Source organism: Melopsittacus undulatus, chromosome 7, assembly GCF_012275295.1.
Source record: "Melopsittacus undulatus isolate bMelUnd1 chromosome 7, bMelUnd1.mat.Z, whole genome shotgun sequence".
Taxonomy (NCBI): domain Eukaryota; kingdom Metazoa; phylum Chordata; class Aves; order Psittaciformes; family Psittaculidae; genus Melopsittacus; species Melopsittacus undulatus.
In genome coordinates, this window is record NC_047533.1 from 46,721,137 (window position 1) to 46,739,737 (window position 18,601).

At 38.1% G+C, this 18,601-nt stretch overlaps 1 protein-coding gene across 1 annotated transcript in view; it reads left to right on the plus strand.

The window, feature by feature from the left end:
* TNKS (tankyrase) overlaps positions 1–18,601 on the plus strand; it is a 136,409-nt gene that overhangs the window by 35,093 nt on the left and 82,715 nt on the right. The gene's annotated exons all lie outside the window — the stretch shown is intronic.

Genomic DNA, 18,601 nt, shown 5'->3' on the forward strand with positions numbered 1-18,601 from the left:
GTTTTATTGTTCATAAAAATACATAAATTTTGTATGTTTTAATTCTTCCTAGAAGGAAAATCAGTTTTGGTTTTATCAGCTTTGTCCTCAAGGTGGCTCTTGGCTACACTGAGCTTTCTCTATGCTGTGCACCTGAGCTCCAAGCTCTGTAAACAGGGTTTGAATCAGGCTGTAGCTGCCTTATGATGCACAATAACTGAAAAATAACTGACCTTAGATGCCATTTAAATGGAAGCTTTCTATTAAGAGCTTATTTTTTTCTGGATGCTACCCTGCTTTCTAGTATCTATGTTAGGCTGCTACTTTCTCCTTAATTTTCCTTATGTTGTTACCTTCAGGTCTTGCTTCATTCCTCTGGAAGAAGGGGGCTTAAGGGATTTCTTAGGATCTATCTGGCTTGGAATAATCTTTAGTTACAGCAATGCTTTGCAACTTGGTGCATCAAAACTTAAAGGTATTACTGGATTAAGGATGAGTGGGATGTATTAACTTAGTTTTCAGTATTTAATGTTGAATGGTGGGATTTTAGAAATGCTAATATTGAGAGCTTTTAAAAGTGGAGTGATCCTGAAAGCACAATCTGTAATTGTTACTGTATTTGCATCATTAAATGGCATCTGTGTCAAGGCTGTTCTCATGATGTTATTTTGGCTTCCTTTTTCTGTCAGTGTCTATGACCATAATAGACTTTTCCATATTGCTACCGTATTGATCGTTGGAGAACAAGGTTCCTCTTACTACTTTTTTTTACCAATTATTTGCATAAATTCATGTGTTGATGTTAATCACTTTGAAAATGAGCTGTGATTATAGTCTCTCTTTGACCTCCAGCTTAGCAAAAGTGAACAGAAGACTTGGTAATTGATTAAACCTTTTCAGTTTGATGAAGAATTTGGTACGTGTTTTAAAAGGGACATTCCTCCTGCATAAGAAGCATTTCTGGATGCTGAGTCCACAATGATTTGTTCTTTTCTGCCTCGCAATCCAGAATAACATATAGTATCTTTTTCACCTGAGTTACAGAGAAGATATATAATGCAGTAGTTTCTGGGATGACTTCCAGCATTTCCTTACAATGTTCTCTTAAAGTGTGCATTTTATAAAGGATACCTAATGCAAATCAAATGCTAATATTTTGATGGAAGCAGACTTTGAAAATTTCTTTGTAGATTAAAGTGAATTTTGTAGAAACAGCTAGTTCCAGATATAAAAAAAAAAAGAATAAAAGTTCTGTAATTGGGGAATCTGCTTTTTCCTGCTTAAACAGGAAAGCAGGCTTTTGGGTTGTTTTTTTTTTCCCACCTTCTGCAGGATAAGCAACATTTGTGTGAGCCAAGCCCTTCATGATGGAAGGGGTGAATATTTTTTGTTTCTTCTTCGTTAGCATCTCTTGCAGTTTCTGAATCAGGTTATCAAAAGACAGTTGTAATGCCCTCTTTCTCTAGGCTGAAGTGGTAGTACAGACTCCAAAAACATACTGCATCTAAAAACCAAACCTATTACTTCAGATTCATATCCTCGTCAATTTTATTTTAGCTTAATTGCCTCTGGGTGTGTGGTTTCTGAGACTGGGACTCATCTTCGTTGCCATACATAGCACCGTGGGACTCCCATCCAGAACAGGCCCTTTGGGAGCTTTTGTGCTACAAGTCATATCAGTCTTCATTATTCTCTTACCCTGCTTATTGCCTCTTTAAACATTAATATCCTTTTATATCTTTGCTGTGCAGTATATAGAGAGCCAGCAATATAGTTAATGATTTATGTGAATGATTTATTTGATTTTTCACACGGTGATGCTTTTTTGCCATTTCCCCATATTATCTGCTGTTTCAAAATGCTTTCTCTACATGCATGATGCTCTTCATACTTGAGGTTTTCAAAGCTGTTAGCAGGAGCTGAAGGCACTTTGGATAATATGTTCTTGACTCCTCCATGCCACTGTTTTGCAAGGTTGGTTTCAAGAATTACAAAAAAGTTTTGAAACTGCTGCATCTCCAGATTGACGATGATTTCTTGGGTATGAAATAATGTCTTGTTTGCTAATAGAATGAATTTTCACAATTAAACAAGACTGCGATCTCCCTACTTACACGGAAATTATGTCCTTTACAAAGTGCTTAGGTCTGTTGAGCATTGCTCACTTCTGTTGTTTGGATGTGAAGGGCAGCTTCACATGAGTGTACATGAGAGTACAGCTGAGTTCAGGTTACTAGAGGTATTAATGAGCATTCATGTTTTCATCTATTTGTCATGTCAACTTCTTAATTTGTGGGGATCATTAATAACTGTGGGGAGTCCGTTTATTGCATTTATAATATATATTTGCAACTATATAACTGTATATAATGTATAAATATATAAAATAATATATAAACATAAATTTGCACATATATGTATAAATTATGTATATAAAATAGAACATATTTACAAAAGTTTTTTAAGGTGAACTGCCATTTAGGCAGAACTTGCCTTCAGGGAGGGGGAAAAGTCTGATATTTCACTTTAGCAAGTTTACTGAATGTTAGACAAAATGGATAGTAGGTGTAACTCATCCATTTTAAAATTAGAAGGAAGAAACTATTTTAGCTTTATTGATTTTATTTTTGCTGTGGTACCTTTATAGGTTGACAGTCTCAAATCCCAAACTCTTTCCTTCTGGGTTGGTGCTATTTTCTTTCAGATACGCTTAGGATTTTAAAGGCATTCTGGGTAGACCTAGGCACTTCACGTTGGAAGGTGCCAACCTCCTTTCCCTTTCCTTTTATTGATCTAATTCTTATATAATGTACTCATCAGTATGTCATTTGGACAAGGTGTAGCTTCTGTCTTTAAGAAACAGTATAGTAAATACCAGTGCAAAAGGAGAAGCATTTTAGTGGTGAGGAGGGCAGGTGCCACTAGAATGGTTTGGGCCGTGGATGGCCTTTTCCAGCACTTGTTTGTGCATTGAATGTATGCACATTCAGTGTTGCATGTCAGTGGCCAGTGTGACTGATACTCCTTCCACTTTCCAGCACTGCATTTTTATTTCAATATAGCATATCTTGATGTGAGCACTTTGCTCTGGTATAACATCCAGTTGACTTCTGTAGTGATGATTTAATAGCCTTCATGGCATTTTTTAATTCCAAGTTTTATTCAGGCCAAGTTTGCTTTTTATTACCTCTGTACTGCAGAAGAGCTAAATGCTTTATGGGATTCTCTAAATGAATTCTGAGTTCTTAAGCTTGTGGCTCAGATTCCAGTATAATTCCAGATGATTTATATTATGCATGCAATGTTTATTGTTTTAATTTATCAGTACTCCTTTGGTCTACCCATTTTATTGCCCATTTCCTCAGTTTGTCTTGGGTCTTCCTAATTTCTTCAGTTTTTGCCGGTAATTGAATAAGTTAAATGTTTCCTTCAATGTGATAGATTATTTAACATGTTCTAATGTGTTTTATCATAAATGAAACAAGTTACTCATGGGTTTAAGCGTCTGATCCTTGGAAGTACTTTGGTTCTGATTCTATGACTGTAGCTTCCTTAATCTCCTAGTTAGTCTGAAGGAGGCTGTGGGAAACTGCATTGAAAACTTTGGAGAAATGCAGGTAGACAATGTCCACTGCTCACCCCGCATCAACCGAGCAGGTTACTTGGTTGTAGGAGATGATCAGATTGATCAGGTTTGATCTGTCAAGCACAATTTGCCCTTGGTGAATCTGTGCTTGGCTTTTCCCAGTCATGTACTTCATTTGAGTTGTGGTAGCCCCCAGGAGGACTTGTTTCATAACTTTCCCAGGGGCTGAAGTAAGACTGGGCTTGATGTGCTTGGATTTCTTCCTAGTGTGAATTTAGCTCTGGATGCTCTTGTTTCACAGGGCTTAGTTTTAGGACAACAAGAGCTTCTCTCATTCACCCTGCTCTCTATTTTAGAGATAAGTGCTGTCATCCTCTTAGTTGTGTTGACTTGAATTGGTTTGTTTGGAATATGGCTGTATCTAGTCAGATGACTTTTCCTTGGTACTGTGGCATTCCAGATTAGCACTTTTATGAAAAGGCTGGGTTTGATTAACACCATCCCCTTTGCCAGGTTTTTCACTCTTTCATTTTTCATTTTTACCATTATATCCATTTAGGAATATTTAATAAGAGCTCTTTGAATGAAATCAAACTCTTAACTTGTCAAAGGAACAGATTATCCTTTCAAAGCTTTCACGAAGCACCTAAATGCAGTCTTTTAGTTCTCCGATTCTCAGCTCTGCTATGGTATAGAGTTTTGGATGTTCTGAAAACTTTCAGAAACCTGATGTACACAAATTTACTTAGCTTATGATATACGCTGCAATTTAACAATATCAAACTCAAAAGAAGCTTTTCTTCCTAAGATTTGTTGTTATTCAGACGGCCAGAATAACAAATAACATCTCTAAACTTTTGTAAGTAAAGAGCCCAAAATGTATCTACCATGCTGCCTTAGGAAAAATAATTGCAGAAATGTGTAAGAAGCATTTCTATTTCTGTAGCGCTTCAGAGCACTCATCATCTTTTTGTTTCTTTGCCTTGAGCACTGACCAGTCTTTACTGAAAACTTTTCTTCTCTGCATGTTGATTAGATAGTTCTGTTTGTTGTTAAGTCTAAAATCTGTTTGGTTTTTTTTGGGGGGTTTTTTTTGGGGGGGTTTTTTTTGGGGTGGTTTTGATGGTTTGGTGGCTGTTTTTTTTCAAGTCAATTCTGTGCATTTCTGGTTATTAATAGCAATTTCTGCCAGTCTTGAGAGCAGATATTTGATCTCTGTTACATTTTCCTATTGTCTGTGGATAATTTTTCTGGATTATTGTATCAAAATGACCTTTTACACGGTATACTGCAGGCGATAGTAAGCTTGTGTTTTGAGTTGCAAGGAAGCAGTGGATGGAGAATGTTAGACAAGGTAACTTCTCATTTGTTAGTTCTGTTTATAAGTAGGATAACCATGGTGCTGTTGTAACTATTTTATTGTAGCTTTTCTGTATCCTCTTTGATTTTAATGCGTAATCTAGTCTGTAAGCAAGACAAAATTTTTAGCTTGCTGGATTATTCCAGCAAGCAAAAGCTCCTGTTGCTTTTATCTCTTGTACTGTAACTTCAAGAGCAGTCTTTCATATGTGGACTATTTTCTTCTGAAAACAAAGCCATGTTTTAATTTTTAAAGGCACTCACAACTGTGAAATCTGTGGGGTCTCTGAGTGTGTAGACAAAACATTTAAGACTATTTCTTCCAGGCTGAACAGATGAATCTGAATGAATGTTAATGTTGTGTAAGGAAAATACACTGAGTAGGAAGTGGGAGAGGCAGATCATCTGAATTTTACCTTTTTATGCATATATTAGTACCCAGGCTCTGCTTACAAGATTGCTTACTGTTCCCCACTGCCTCATTCATCAGGACCGATGCTGTGCACTGGGGAGGAATCAAGACTGCTGACTGAATGTTGTCCGTATGGTTCCTGCTTCATTTGCTGCAAAAGTTGAAAGCAAGAGTGAATGTTGCAAGAGAGGGAAGAAAAAGGCCGCATATATGATTAAGACAGCTAAATATTTCCATTGGAAACAGGATCTTCTTGATTCTGACCAACATTTTGCATGGTCTGGAGTGTCATTCTGGCATGCTGAAGAGCAGTGGGTGTTTTGCTCTTCTGTTTCATCTCTGCTAGCAACTGAGATTCGTTGCATCCTGCTTTAAAGCACGTGGGTTTGAAGTCAGTAATGTATTTACTTCTCTGCCTCATTAAATGAGGCACTGTATAAAAGGTAGTGTCTGGCAGAAGAAATAGGCAGTTTTCCCCATTTTTAATAAACCTGGTAACACCAGCTCATGCCCAGTGCTGTCTAACTTCTGGTGCCAGTTTCAGAACCCAGTCTTGTCCTTCTTAAGCTTCTTATCTTGGTCAATGCTACCCGATAACATGTTCATATGTGTGCATATGTGCACCCCTTGCTTGAGATCTCCATCCCTTACTTTGCCTCTTACTAGGCCTGTAGATTTGTGATGAGATTTTTATGGGGGTGGGTTTTTTTCTTTGTTATATTTTGGGGGGGAGGGGGGTTGGAGAGATGTTCAGTTGGTTTTGGTTTTCTTAGGTTGTTCTTGTTTTTATTTTTGGGGTGTATGTATGTGTGTGTCCCAGCTCCTAATCCTGGTTGTCTTCTAAATTCTTCATCCAGAATCCATGATGGGTTCAGCTTCTCTGTCTGTCTAGCTTCCTGACTCTACATCCCATTCTTCTCTTCCTCCCCTCACTTATTTAGACCACAGTTTCTGGTATGACTTTTGTTCTTCTTTTCTTGAGCTAGCAAAGTAACTCATTTGAGAGTGTTAAATAATTGCCCAGATTTCAAAATAGTTTGAGTAGCATGTAGATATTATGTTTCATATTGTTAATTATTGCAGCTTTTCAATCACCCTCTTCTATGCAACCCACTTTTTTTTTTCCATCCCTCATTTCCACAGGAGTTCTTTTTGAGTTTGAAGGAGAGTGCAAACTGTGGAATTACTGTACTTTAAAGAATTTGATTGTTTAACAATAACTAGCCTAGCCAAATGCATGTGGCTTCAAAGGCCATACTGGAATAATCTCAGTAAGAAGCATGATTCTCGTGCCTTACTTGCAAACACTTACTCAACAGAGGTCTCTTGTAAGCAGCTTTGTCAGACTTGAATGTGTGCATTTAGGGAAGATTTGCTATACATGTATACTGAATTTAATAATACTGCTAAAAGTAAATCCATAAATTGTTCTGATGGGGAGGGGGTATGTTAGCCTACAGAAAGGTTTTTTTCTAGCTCTTTCAAAGCAAAGGAAAGTTGAAAGTGTAAGTACTTGCAAAAGCTCTTGGTTCGGCTCTGAGAAAAGCTTGGGGCATGTGGTTTCTTTGAGAGCTTTTTCTGTAGAGAGCTTCTACACCAATTTTGCTCTTGTGAGAGTGGGCTTATTCTGGCCAGCTGAGAAGTGCTCCTGACTTGATGAGTAAGGGGCTCAGGGTGCATCCTCAGTTCTTTACAGTGCAGAGCACCTGGCTGGGTCAGAAGCTTGTTTTCCCTCTTTAGTTTTACTACACATGTGCAAGCTGCAACTTAAGTTCAAGGATAAAACTTTAAAAAGTACTTACTACTCCTGAAATTTAAAGGGACTTGGGTTCCTGAGTTACATTTTGCTAATGTAAATGATCAAGTGGTTTAAGGGCAATGTTTATAAAAGAGAGATAAAATTCCATTTTGCTCCGGTTGTTTCCTTATGAAGTATTAAATGTCTAAAAGAATTTTTGTTCAAATTGTATTTTAAAATCTCTTCACTTATTGCTTGTGTAACTTTTATTTCTTTAGAGAAAATTGTTGTGATAGTTCTCAAGTCCCTGTGGCTTCATTAACCTAGAATTGAAGATTGTGATTGCTGTCGTATAGTAGGAAATCCATTTTTAATAATATGTTTGAAAATTCTTTCTTAGATCAGACAATTTATACTTAAGGTTGTGACAGTCCTCTGTGGGCTTATTTGCAACTCTTTGAAACTTCCATGCCCCAGGTTTTCTCTTAGACTTTTGCTGATGCTGCTGTTCTCATAGCAAGGTTTGAAGCACAGCATGTGTGTTAAGTATCCCATTTCAACCTAGGATACTGAATGGAGATGCTGATTAGACTCTGCTGCTGCCTTTGCTGCTTCTAATAGTTATATGTGCTTTCCTATTTATGCAGTAAATAAAGCACTTGTCCTGCAGATAAGATTGTTTGTTGTGCCGTCCTTATTCATATACTGAATGCAGAGCGTGAGTCAGGGATCTTGTGAGAGGCAAAGTGTGATACGATCATAGCAGAATGCACATAAATACAAGGTTTAGTGTCCACAAGTCCACAAGTTTAGTGTCCACAGGAAGTCAACCAGCTATTGGAGGTGAACATGTTTTAATATAAATAGACCCCTGTAGTATCAGCTTTTTCAGACTTTCCCCAGCCTTCTCCTTTGTTCCTGTCCTCCATTAGCCTAGGTATCTTCTTGCTTTACCCCTGATCTGTCTAATCCAAGCTGCAGTCTTCAGCAGCCTACAGTTCAGACAGATTGTCCATACTAGGCGTTTCTTCTTTTAGATGACCTAAGTGTTCTGTCACATTTCAAGCTTCTACTGTGAAATAATTGGGCATAAAAGTTTCTTCCCAAAGAGGTTAGAAGAGGTTTTGTATTTTGTCCAAAATTATATGGAAGTTTTGTAGACAGCACAAACTCTTTGTCTGATAGATGTGGTGCAATTCTTCTAGTATAATTTTTAAAATTATATTGGGCTAAGCAAGAAGAATTGCAGCCTGCAGGATTCAAATTTGGCAGAATTACAATGGAAACTAGTCTTTAAATCATAGCTGTTAAGTAACTTTTAGTTTCCTAGCAGCTATCAGAATTGCTACTAGCGCTGTCTACAATTAGTATATTGAAAAGAGTCGAACTTCTTGGATGTAACTTGTTTTCCTTTCATGTGCTTCTAAGCTTAAGCCACCTACCTCGAAGCCTTTCAAAATTAATTTCAGGGCACAGGGGACTTTTATAATTGTAGAAATATGTAATGGAAATGGAATTGACCTGACTTATTTGATGAGGTGATCTGATTCAGCAAGCTAAAATGAAGTTTCCTTTTCATGTGGCACAGGTTAGTTTTTTGTTGTACTGTGTGAAACTGTCCAGAGATGAATGAGCAGATTTAAGAAGCTTATATTTAGTATCATGTAATTTACACCCTCACTTCGACTATCCTGTATTGAGAGGCCAAGTGCCACAGGTCTGATGTGCCATCTCCTTTGATGCCTTAACACGAGCTTGGTGTCCAGACACTGAGGCCATCCATCTGACTTCTATTAAAGGGATGGTAAATTGAAGACAGAAGGGCAGGGGAGGTAACCTGAAGTAAACATCTGTGACCTCTTCTTTATTGGATGGGTTGCAAAGAATAGTTTGAGCCTATAAGAGACTTTTCTTTCTAGAAATATTCTAATGTCCCTCTGCAGTTGGCTATAGCACTGTTCTTAGTCTGAACATGGAGGCTTGGTGCATATATCTCTGCTTAAAGAAATACTGTGTATAAGGTTGAAATGGAACTGTATTGCTTGGTTGTATTTTACACAGGCTTTTTAATTCTGTGAAATTAAAGTCTGAGAAAGTTTGTTTGATGCTCGGGGCACAGATGTATTTTAGATTGCTTAGGTAGAGCTAAAAAAAAAAAATCTTAAATTTGTTCAAGTAGCTGGGTGTTTCAGTTTTTAAAGTGTGTGATGCCAGTAGATGGATCTGTGACTGAAGAACACGGGAAGTTTTGTTTAAGATGAAGAAAATCAGACTGAACTGTTTTTGAGAACTTTGAGAACTTTTGTTTGTTGAAAATGTCAGGCTCAGCAGAAGATTTATTAGCTTCATTTCATGCTTTCTAACTATTTGTTGTGAGCATTAAACAACAATCGTGGCTGTTTCTGTGTGACAAGAGAGAGCTTGTTATACTTCAATTTTCACTGGGAAGAGTAAGTATTAGCATTTAAATGGAAATTGCTAATTTCCTCTTGCATATGTCCTTAGGGTTTGATCCTGCCAGATGCTGAGTCACTCTAGGAAAGACCTGAGGTTAAGTTGGGGTTTATTCAGACATTTAAATGTTGCTTACTGAAGTAGGGCTTCAATGTTCACTATCTCTGGAGTGAAGATGGAGACCATTTCAGTGGAGGTCTTGCTGGATGCTGTTCTGTTCCTGGTTAGTATGGGTGACTTGAGGGCAGTGGCTTTAGTCTCTGTCTTTTGAGTAGAGAAATAAAGCCCTGATCCAGATTCTATAAAGCAAGGTATTTGTTTAAATATTCCCCCCCCCCCTCTGCATGCTATTATTTTAAGAGAAGCATAATACGTGGGTATAGATGAATAATGCAGGTCAAAGCAGTATTTCCCATCAGAGTAATTAGGAGGCAGCCCCATTAATTTGCATTTTCTATTTTTATTGTCTTCATGGACAAAGGAACACAGGGAGGGTGTTATCTTAAAAAATTTAAGTTAAAATTTCTGGGCTGTAGAGAGCATGTCTTTAAATGTGATGGTTGAGTTTTTATGACTTTAAGCTCTATTCCTGATGACGATTTATGAAGCTGTTGTGTTCAGATATGAAAAGGCAGGACTTGTCCTTCAAACCTGCTGTGTCTGTGTGAGTCAGCCTTTCCTGAGAGTCTGTCCAACATCGTTCCTCGCTTGAAGATGTTTGTCTTTGTGTTATCCTTAGAAATGGGGCCTCACAGCTCAAACACTTTTAGTCTCGGAATTGACATGGGATCTCTTTCCTCTTTAGCTTTCTCTCATTACCTCCTTCAGTCACTGCAGAGCTTACTTCCACTTTGGGGGGGTGGTTCTTCAGAGTAGCATCAGGAGGAACCTCTGATAATTTATGGGCACACAAAAGGCCTTGGACATTGTCCTGTACTGAATTATCTTTACTGCATGCAGAACATGCATGCAGTACTGCTTTTCAGGTGAGGAAAAAGATTTTAGCATGTATCCACCCTGTTGTCGGTCTCTTGTGGGTGTACCGTCTGGAGACTCTTTTGGGACTCTAGAAGTTTTCTCTGAAATTAGATTGAATTTGTCATTTGTGCATGGCTGTTTATCAGACTGTCATGAAGTTTCAAAGTTTATAATACAGCAAAAATGAACTTCATATTAAGACTTGTGCTAAACCTCTGGGTAATCATTTTAGGGGTAATTTTAAAAAACATGACCTCATTGGGAGGTAAGAAGTCATCTATGCCTTTGAAAATGCATCAGCAGTGGTCTTTCTTTATGATTACTTGTTTCATACATGAAAGAGAAACTGGCAGCAAAGATTCAGCTATCCATGTCTCCCAAGACTCTTTGTTTCTAGTAGGCTTTTGAGATTTTTCAGAATTATGTTTTTCTTTGTGATTTTTACCTAATTTAGTTCCATGTAATCATGTTTTATAACTTTCCCCTGTAGTGCAATGGGACTGTTCTTCTGCTTAAAAACTATATGATTAAATGCTTTACTTGGTTGGTGGCATTGAACAGATTCTAATTTTAACATAATAGTTAATCTGTTGTCAGTCTTGCACCAGCATAGAAAATTTTGAATTGATACCACATTCTTAATGGAAAATTTTCATACATCTGGCAAGCTATAAAAAGAATCAAGCAAAACTCTTTTGGTGCTTTGGAAATACACGGATAAATCCTACTCAGTTGTGTCATAACACTTAGAGAACCAGAAATAAAAAACAGTAGACTATAGGATGAATGTATGTGTTCCATGCTATTGTCTTTCATAAATAGTAACTATTCAGAAATCTTTGTTTCTTGGGCTTTTCTGTTCCTGTCCTACAAGGGTAGCTACATCTTTTGTTCAGAATAGAATAATAGTTTTCAGTGGTAATTTAGATCATGTAGCTGAGACTTGTTATGGATATGATATATAGACATTGGTGTCATTTTACTTCTCCTTGGAACTCCTTAAAGGCCCCAGACTTGGACAAAAGAAGATGTATCCTCTGTTGTGATTCCTGTAGTCTAATTATTTCCTTTTTATACCAAAAGCAGGCTGTGTTCAGATACCTTATTAGTCTGAAATGTTTTCAGATTTAGGCTTCCCTCTTTGTGGATAATAAGCTTACTTCTCTTCTGCTTTGTTTGATTCCACAGATCCTGCTGCTTTGGGTGATAAAAGTATTCCCATAATTTTAGGAACTTATTAGGTCACAGGACTCATGTATTCTTCATTGCTGCATGTATTAGTCCTTTTAAGCAGCTTGAAAGATGACTTGTGGCAGCAGAAATTCAGTGATTAAGTCAGCTAAGTTTGATCTCTGAGGGCTGATGCAAGAAGCAGGTGGTAAAGTTAGGGCCTAAATTAGTAGTAGGAAGCACAAGCTCTCTCAGTGGACAAGAGCTGCTTTATAAAATAACTGTGAGGAGGTTGATTTGTTTTTGTCATGTAGATAAAAGGAACACAAAATACTTTGAGGGTGCGGAAGAGAGCCTGTGAGTTAACTCTTTCCATTTCCAATTTCCCTTCCTTTTATGCATGTATAGATAGATGTATTGTTGGTTGAAGAGGGCTATGTTAGTGAGCAAGCTGGTTTTTGAACAGTGTCCTTTTAGCATTTCACTGAGAAATTGTTTTCGTAACCCCAGACTTATTCCTTTGGAAATGGCAATTTATATAGCTGTGGCTTAGAAAGCTGGGACAGCTTGGGTGTGTGGGAGGGATGCCCTAGGCTCTACAGAACAGGGCAGTGACGTCTGCATGAAGACTTTAGAAGTAGAAATAAAATGGCGTTGGTATTTAATTGACCCATATATGTAATAATCCACCTCCACAAATCAACTGAAACTTCCCTTATTAAAACCTCGGCTCAATTATAATTTATTTCAAGCAAGTTTCTAAAAGCTCTCCTAAGTCAGTTTGTGAAAGCTCTCTAAAAGTCAGTAGTTACTAAAAAGTTACACACACAGTAATTAAACTTGGAATCATTTGATCATAATAATAAATCCATACCTTGGAAGATACAGTTGCTTGGCTCCAAATAAGGAGCAAACTGACAGCAAAGTTCTTATCATCAGGTCTCTCTGCCTGCACCTTCCTCAGTTCCCTGCAGTGCCTTTATTGTTTTCACAGACATAGCTTTGTTAGAAATGGCAGAAGGACCCTAGGGCTATTCCCTGCGTTCCTTCTCCGTATTTCTTTTCACATTTCTATTTGATACACCTTGTTTTGAGACAAGATGCCTCTAAAAATTATGTGTGTCTTTTGCCTCCCAGAAACCATTTTACTTTCTGACACATGGAAAAGGCAGGCAGACCTGCCAAGCTGGAAGAAAACAATGCAAGGCTTGCCTAAGATTTATGAAGTGCATGCTGTAAATAATATGCTCATCAAAACAAAGTAGCAGGGTTTAATTAGAATCACTAGGCAGTACTGTTACCTTGAAATTTCAGAAAAATACCATTTTAGACAAGTACTGGCTTTGTCTTTAGTCTTTGTTTCTAGTAGAAAGAAACACTTCTCCGTGCTCCTGAAAATAGAGAAAGGAGCCATTGAGTGTAGGAGGCTGGTGGTCTTTTGACAATCTAAAGAAGTCTGTATTGTCTTGAATAATGATATTAAGCAGTAGAGGAATTAATATATTATGTGCTGTCAAAATGGTGAACCAGGAGTCTTTTTGGGAATGAACAGATGCAAATATGTAGACCCCTGCTCCTTTCCCTAAGAGGCCACCCGAGGAGCATCTCCTGGGTGCTGCACCGAGTACAGCTCGAAAGCTAGATAGATGAAGTCTCCTTTTAGCCACATTGAGACTAGTTTGTTAAAAGCAGTCTGAACTTCAGTTCACAGAATGAGCCTCTGTGGTAATGATTGACGTCTGCTATGTACCATGTTTTATATATACAATGCCAACAGGCTAATTTGAAATACAGCCATCTGGAGTTTAACCTCAGTTATTTAACTTTGCCCATACCAGAAAGCCTCTTGGGTCCATAATATGAATATGTCAGTCATTCTGCTTGTATCCATCATGTAATTTTGAATGCAGTATGTCATCTCTTTTTTTTTTTTGTGCTTATGTGATGAAAATTTTTCATCTCTTCTTTCTCAATGTAAAAAAGCCTAAATGTGCAAGTGGCTATCTTCATATTAAAACTTACCATAACTGGGAACAGTGTAGTAATGGATGCACCTCTTCTGGCTCAAAATTGTGCAACTTTTCACATTTTACATGTAGTTATTTTGGAAACACTTTTAAAACTGGGATATTGAATTTTCCATTTTACACTGTTACCTGTCCTGGAAAATACTTTGCTGCTACGGAAGTTAGACATGAGAGATTACCTGAGTATTTGTAATTTGAGCCCTCAAAAAAATTACTCCTGAATGTGGGTGACGTTGCTGTTTTCTCAAGCCGTATCTGACCTTGGAAGAAACATATTCCACTCTTAAAAAAGTTAAATGTCTCACTTCTGCAGTAGTTAATAAGATTTTTCGAGAGAGTTTTAGCTGCAATGAAGGACAAAGACTGTGCCATTATATAAGGTATGATCTTTGAACTCCTCAAAGATTACATAAATGCAGAATGTAATAGTAACTTGTTAGTGTGCATGAAGAGCAGCTATCATTTTTTGTGTAGTTGACTGCTGTGAATTTTAGTCATTTCTATTGCGTTTTCCTTCACAGTGCCAGCTACAAGTTAGGTAAGTGTTTAAAAAACATACCTACCTTTCACTTGGCAGTGAGGCAGTGAAGGTGGTTAACACTTATCTAAACAAAAACCGCTATAATGTTAAACCCAATTTTTATGCTAATTAAGATAACACATTTTACTGTAAGGAATGCATCTACTCCTCTCTGTAGAGCAAATATAAATAAAACTGACGATTTTAAGTACTGCATTTAATGGGCAAAAAAATGTCACACTGTGCAACTGCTTACCAGAAATTTTATTTCCTGGCATTCTTGCTGCCCTAATAAGTCTTTAACATTTTCCAGAGGCTTCAGAACTAGTACTTTAGCTAATAATCTTTGGATTTTTGGCATCACAGCCAGAATAATAATTTCGTAGTTAACAAGTACTCTTCTAAAATGTCCCTCTGCTCCCTCTTTCTCCATGAGATGTCCCGAGGAAATGTAATTTCCTGTCTATTACTGTGACTTTTCCATGTCTGTTCTGTTTTTTAGGATTAATAAGAGAGGGATCTAATGGCTCTATATGGCCATCCATAATGGGTATATGCAGTGGTGCAGAAAACAGAGGGAACTACCTGTGGCTTTTTCTGGTGCAAGCAAAGAGCCTTCCAATATCTGCAGGGGGCCTAGAAGGGTGCTGGAGACGGACTCTTCATCAGGGACTAGTGACAGGACCAGGGGTAATGGGCTCAAAGTGAAACAGGAGAGATTTAGGTTGGATATAAAGAAGCTCTTTACTATAAGCATGGTGAGGCACTGGAATGGGTTGCCCAAGGAAGTGGTAAATGCTCCATCCCTGGCAGTGTTCAAGGCCAGGTTGGACAGAGCCTTGGGTGACATGGTCTAGGATGAGGTGTCCCTACCTGTGGCAGGGGGTTGGAACTGGATGATCTTAAGGTCCTCTCCAACCCTAACCATTCCATGATTCTAAGAGAAGGCATTGTGGTAGACAGAAAACAATGTATTTGTACTTGAGGTGGAACTGGTTAATATATAGTTACCAGTGTGTTGGAAACCATCCTGACCTGCAAAACAAATTGTCCTCTGAGGTACCCCGGGTATCATCAAGGGTACTGAAAGAGAATTCTTTTCAAGGTCCAGCTTGTAGGACTGAGAATGGTGCTACCACTTGTGGTTTTCTGTCAGTGTAGCTTGTGTTCCTTTCTATATAGTGGCATACTTTTACCAAGAGGTCACTCCTCCTTCTCCCTGTGTTAAAAGGATTCTCTGCATCATGTATTCCACCTGGTAAACTTGCTTCAAAAGTATTCAGAAGAGGTAAGTCTAGGAAGATTTGTACAGGGTGGAGGGCTTTTTTGTCTCCCCTTGCTGTAAATATTTTAGCCTTGCTGCACAAACCAGTCAATCTGAATTCTTGCTACAAGACAGTTGGAGTCAGATTTTTCATCAGACCCAGGCGAGCTAACTCTTGATCAAGGTGGTCCTTCTGAGAACATCATGAGCATGTAAAAGACATTGCTTGGCATGGGGCTGCTGTACCGGATTCATGCCAACATAATCTACAATGTGATCTACAAAGATATCTTCTTTGAAACACTTCTCAAAAATATCTTCTCTGTTGGAGTCTGTCTCTTGTTGCTGTGGTGTTCTTACTGTTTTTCTGATTTTTGACCTTTGTCCTAGTTTGCTTACTTGATAGATAAAATAAGGAAGTGTCATCAGGCCATGCTGTTTAAATCAGAATTTGCTATGGGGTTGTTCAGACAAGCTTGCTTAAATAAAAGCACTGAAGTGATTCAGTCCAACAACTGCTTGATCTCATTTCTTCCTTCTTAGTTGTCACTTGCCTTTTGGGTTTAACAGAGAAATTAAACTGCTTGAGAACCAGAAATGTCTGAGATTGATTTAGTAACATTTTGTTTAAGCAATCACCAAAATTAATGTATTTTTATGGTTTTTTTTTTTGTAGTTTACAGTTTGGAGACCTGAGATCTAAAAACTGGTTTGGTGGCACAGAATTGCAGAAACTCAGGTTGGAGATGGTCTAGTCCAATCCTCCTGCTCAAAGTAGGGTCAGCTGGAGCAGATTGCCCAGGACCATGTGCCATCAGGTTTTGAAAAGTTCCAGGGGTAAAAAAGATTTAGTGACAACAAAGTAAGAACCAGGTAGTTTTTTCGGTGTCTGAAACCAAGTATTTCTGTTGAATTGTTTCAGTATATTCATGGTTGGAGCAGGAACTTGATATTTGGCAGGTGTTTGTGCCAGGTTCAGAGCTGTGCCTTTGGCTGTCTCTATGGAAGTCCACCTCAGTTTGACTAAACTGTAAGTTTCTGGACATTTTCATTTGCAGCACTTCCAAAGAACTTCTTACCAGGTGACAGCTGAAGGTTGGATACTTCATTGCCATAGTAGGAAGTATTTGTTCCCGTTTACTTCCCTAAGCTACCAGTTACAACCAGAATGTGTCACCAGGTGTGGAAACAATGGAAGATTGAGTGCACACCAACAAGCTTTCAGTCTAAATAATATTTACCAAACTTTTGAAAGCAAATGATACTGGAATGCTTCAGCTTGGCCATGAGTTGTTCAAGATCTATTCAAAATACAGTTATTCAGTGTAAATAAGGTGTACGGAGTTAAGGAATTGTTGATGAAGTGCTTTGGCAATTAAATTTCTTACATTAAAATTTCTCCACCTACCAAGGACAAACACCAAATGTTGCAAATGATGTTTTCATTAGTTACAGCCATTAGCAGCGCTTATCCAAGACTGGTGCTTCTTGTTAATACCTCTGCTCTGGGAAACACATGTAAACTGCTGGTGGGAAAGTTCCTGATTAAAAAATTGACTGTTAGCCTGTAGCTATGTTCTAACTAAACCAAATTTCATAGTCTTAGGGAAGTGCATTATAGAAGTGGGGGCAGCAAAATTTACATGATTGGAACCTGTTTTCTGTACTTTTTTGCCTAATTAATGTTCCTTCTCCCTTCATTTTCTTTTTTTTTTTTTCCTCTGTTATATCTGTTTTTTTCAAGTTAGGTTTATAGTATACTGAATTTGTATATTGCCAAATAGGTTTAATCAACAGTCAGGTTCAGTTCTCTGCTTTGGAACTACAAAGCCTTACAAGCCTTTGCTGACTCTCTGGTCAATAACTAAATAGGGTTGGTGGCTTTTCTTTGAGTTATTTTGGTTTTGTTTGTTTGGGGTTTTAGTTCAGGATAACACTAGTCTGGTCCAGTCTTGTGCACTTAGCACTTGCTAGCAGTTGGCATACATTAAGTAAGAGTGTAAGGGTCTGGAGTGCATCCTTTTGTGGATTTTCTGAAAGACTTGCATGTGCTGCAGTCCAGGAATGATGCAGTGTATGTACAAAACTGCAGTAAGTCGGGATGATACAGATCACTTTGAAAGCCCTCGTGCCAGATCTAGAATAAAGCGCTCATGTAAATACACCAGAGTTCAGAAGTTTGAGGCACCTTTGTCAGCCTTTTTCCTTACAGTCAGCCCTCTGGTTAAACTCTTTCAGGTCCTTGAGCTAACCCAGACTTTTACAGTAGATGTTTGGATTGGCACTGCCTTTGGCAGAAATAAGGAGAGGTGGTTCTATGTGTGGCCAACAGTACTTTCTTCTTAAGGGATTAGCTTTTTTCAGTTGCATTCCTTTTTATTCTTTAATGCCTGATTTGTTGTCCCTAATTCTTTTGATCCTGCCATGCTATTTTTTAGTACTGTTGAAGCAATCAAAGTTTAGTGGGTTGTTGTGTTTTGTGGGTTTTTTTTTTAACAAATTGAGGAATGACATCAGTATGAATTAATTTGCTGGCATTTGTCTTTTGCATAAACACGGGTGTATGCTGCGGGTTGCACTACTGTTACTGCTCCTATTCCTTCAGTCTTTGCAGGTGTCACTATTTTTAATATTTTCTTTTGTTTGTATGAATGCTGGTGGCATTCAGCAAGGTTTGCTGCACACCAAGGAAATACCTGTACACCTTAATTCACCTGGAGGATTCCTAATGTCTCTCTTGTTACTAAAATAGTATGTGTCTGTAACCCTTCTTTGTCTTGTCCTGGACCAGTTCTCACTCTGTCCCGTTTTGTTTCTTTTCCCTGCCCCTCATACTTCTCTCTAGAATGGCTTCTTTCTATGTTTCTGTGTACTTTGAGAGTGTTATAGCTGAAACAAATCTTTATTCCTTTTCCTGTTTTCCTCCTGCAATGGTCTCCAGAGGGTTGAATTACACCTCTCCCTGCTTGGCAAACAAGGAGAGGTTAGAGAGGTTTGGAGTGAAAACTGCCTGACAGAATCAAGTCTGTATCATGTGGAGGTTGAAAGAAGAGCTTGTCCTAGCTTGTCTGACTAGAAGAAGATTGGCTCTCAATGCAATTCAGGAAGAGTCCA